This window comes from Notothenia rossii (genome assembly GCF_949606895.1).
Source record: "Notothenia rossii genome assembly, chromosome: 6".
Taxonomy (NCBI): Eukaryota; Metazoa; Chordata; class Actinopteri; order Perciformes; family Nototheniidae; genus Notothenia; species Notothenia rossii.
The window spans coordinates 49496121-49499887 of NC_136909.1; the positions used below are offsets into that span (position 1 = coordinate 49496121).

General features: G+C 41.5%; 1 long non-coding RNA gene across 1 annotated transcript; it reads left to right on the plus strand.

Moving 5' to 3' along the window:
- Positions 1-233: 233 nt before the first annotated feature.
- Positions 234-2802, plus strand: LOC307045365. The gene is made up of 3 exons (XR_013809897.1): positions 234-309; positions 2006-2069; positions 2676-2802. It is a non-coding gene; the product is annotated as an uncharacterized lncRNA (long non-coding RNA).
- Positions 2803-3767: the final 965 nt, after the last annotated feature.

Here is a 3767-nt window from a genome sequence, read left to right on the forward strand (position 1 = left end):
CTTCTCCCATTCACAAAATCAAATCAAAACATCTAATATTATATTAATATGTAACAAATATATTCAATTTCAGAGCAGAAGAAACAGCCTTCAAGGGTCAAACTCTGCACATACGTGTGTGTGTGTGTGTGTGTGTGTGTGTGTGTGTGTGTGTGTGTGTGTGTGTGTGTGTGTGTGTGTGTGTGTGTGTGCTCACAGCTCTGGACAAAAGTTAAACATGTACAAACCACAGACTGTCATGGCGAATACAATCGCTGCTTCAATTCTGTCTTTAGGACGTTGTTGTGAGTGTGGACGGAGCAGCTACAGGTTAGTTTAGCCTGATTGATCCATTCAGAAAACACGCATTTTAAAAGGTTTTTCGCTTGCCGGTACTAACCGGTATCAGTATGTATTTACTTCCGCATCATTTTGAAACGTGTATTACAATTAAATCACGGTAAAATAGGCTAATCTTGTCGTAGTTGGTTTCCTCCACAGTATTTACATTGAAATAAGCCCCGCCCCCTCTCCACCGTGTCCTGTTTGATTGACAGGAGTAAACACAGCTGACAGCCGCGGTGAAACTCCAGCGGTTAGAGCGATGAGAATATTCGCAGCATAATGCAGTTATGAAAACACTGTTCTGACGCTTTTAAAGTAACTTCGAGATTTGTTCCCGCGGCTGAGGAGGAGGCTGTCGGGCCCCTACATGCATGTCTGACGGAACAATCACAACAGAGCAATCGCTCTGATCCACAGACACGGGACTATCCTACTGCTCGCACTAATATGACTTCACTAGCGTTGTTTACACGGCATGTCTGACGGAACAATCACAGCAGAGCAATCGCTCTGATCCACAGGCACGGGACTATCCTACTGCGCGCACAGGCACGGGACTATCCTACTGCGCGCACTAGTATGACTTCACTAGCGTTGTTTACAATGGAACCTTTGACAGGGGCACAAAGGCCACTTTGGCCGTAAATTGCATTTTTTTTCACAGGGCATCACGGCCAAAGGGTGGGACACGGCCATGGCCACACAAACACACACACACACACACACACACACACACACACATCCCCCCCCCCCCCCCCCCCCACACACACACACACACACACACACACACACACACACACACACACACACACACACACACACACACACACACACACACACACTTGGGGGCGGGCCCACCTGTCAGTTTTTATGCATACTAATGTGATTGAAACAGCATTTTTATTTATTTTTTATTTATTTTTTATTATACACCATAAGGCGCAACAGAGGGGGCTTTTCACACCTGTGAATACACATCATCCCCCTCCTATCGACGGATCTCACACCTACTTGGGATATCACACCTACTTGAGATCTCACACCTCGATCAAAGGGGAGGCGGGACTTAGCTCATTTGCATAATTGGGGGAGGTGTGACCTGTTTTTATGCATACTAATGTTATGGAAGCGGGATCATTATTACTACTCTAGCACTTTGCTTTGTATGTCGGGGGCGGGAGATTCATGTGATTGGTTGTTGGTCGCGTTGAGCGTCAACGCACGCTGCTGTGTGGACGCTCCGTTCAGGTGCATTCAGGCGCAATTCAGTAAAAGTGTGTATTGGGCGAGGATGGTTTTATAACGTCAGCAAGATGTGTTCAATGTAGTACAGTAAAATGCAGTCTTTAGCGAGAAATATCAATAAATACAGTTTTATTAAGGAGATGACAACATAAAGTAGATATTAGACAGTTTGCAAACGAGATAAAGGAGGGTATATTGAAGTAATTAGGATCCGCTGTGTAGAGAATCATGGAATTGTACTGGTATCTAACAATACCATCCTTAATAATAAATGCCATCCTTATAAATGTATATAAATACAATACCGTTTTAAAGGATACTTGTGTTTTAATGTTTGATTCCATTAATTGAATTAAATATGTTTTAATGAATTATACTGAAATGATTGTTACATTGTCATCATGTAACTATTTTGTTCTTTTATTTGCCTCTCCAGAAAACAGTCCCACCTCCTCTTGAAGACATTTTGCCTCCTGCTATGGACTTCAGGTTCACATCAGGTAAGCCCTTGAGTGTGTCAGACTAGTTATTGTTTCAGAGGTTAATTCAAGATGTGTTATGTTTACATACAAATGTAATGAGCATCAGGTAAACGTACACATTTCAATTTTTTGAATCACAGATGGGATGGAGATGTAAACTATGCAGCACTAGTGTCACCACTCAAAGTGGTATGTTAAAACATTATCGACCCCATCGTGGAACCTTTGGACAGAAACGTGCCTTGCCCTGCATTCATGTAGACTGGCCTGCGCTCTCACTTATCAAGATAAAAGTTGAAATAATCGTCTGTTCTTTTTATTCTAGGACCCATGTGCCACTTTATATACATCTCTGCGCATGAGGTGGGGTTAAAAATAAGTAGTTGGACATTTTATGAACTATCTCAATATCATGACTATGTGGTTCATTTTCTTGCAAACCAGCCTCTTTTTGATGGCTTAAACCCCTTATAATGCATGTGAATAGCACCTCTGTTACCGTCTGTTAACAGCTAATGTAAACGGTCTCGTTATGTTTTCAAGACGGATTTGATTTTTGTTTTGAGGAAAACACATGGTGTGTCCTGATTTGTACTCAATTTAGTGTTTTGTTTGTATTTACAGGGAACAGTAGAGGTCGAAGTGCAACAATCTCGTGATGCACAGCATTAAGTTATACGCTGCCCAAGAGCCAGATGCAGTTATAACCATCAAGTAATAACCATATGTCTCCATGTATGTTAATGTGTTGTGCTTTTAAAGAAACTTGTTACTCTTTTATGACAACTGTTTTGAAATAATAAAATGTTAATAAAATGTATTAACATGTCCATAACGTTCCCTTTTTTTATGTATTTGTTTAATCTGCAATGTTTCAATGCTAACAAATATTTAAAGGGTTGGATTGAAATCAGGAAGAGTTTGTCGTATGTAGGTTCCGGCAACTCAATTGTGTTTTATTATTTACTTTATTCTCGTGTGGTTCTTAGCAGATTGTTATTTGCATTGGTTACACTTAATATCTGGGCTTTTCATTGTAGGCTCTTCTCATCTTTTCATATGCAGAAAAAATGACATTAGTGAGTTTATCCAACTCCTATAATTGCTTGGAACCACTTGACACATATTTTTTAAGTTTTAGCAAAGTAACACATTCTTGAGTAGAGGAAAACAAAAAAAAGTATGTTTCACCAACTAAAAAAATGCAAAAGTTGACTAAACTCTTAAAATTGCTTGGAATCACTTGACACATATTTTTTAAGTTGGCCTCTCTGGAGGTGACCACCTGGGACCCCTGCCACATGTATTTGTTGCAGATGAGGCCTTTCCTCTCAGGAAAAACCTCATGAGGCCATTCCCTGGGCGCAAACTTCCCACAGAGCGCAGAATATTTAATTACCGTCTCGAGCTCGGCTTGTCGTAGAGAATGCCTTTGGGATTCTCTCCTCTCAGTGGAGGATGTATAGGCGTGTAATTGAGGTCCAGCCAGAAGTTGCAGAGAAGTGTGTGAAGGCTACCTGTATTCTCCATAACTTCTTGCACAGGACAACCCAGGCAAACACACAGATGGCCTTCTAAGTTGCTGATGTGGAGCCACTGCCAGGTCTAGGAAGAATTGCAGCCAACAACTCCGCGAGAGAGGCCATCAGAGTTCGGGAGGTGTTCACATCATACTTCAATGCAGAGGGAACGGTCCCATGGCAAGACGACGTGTAA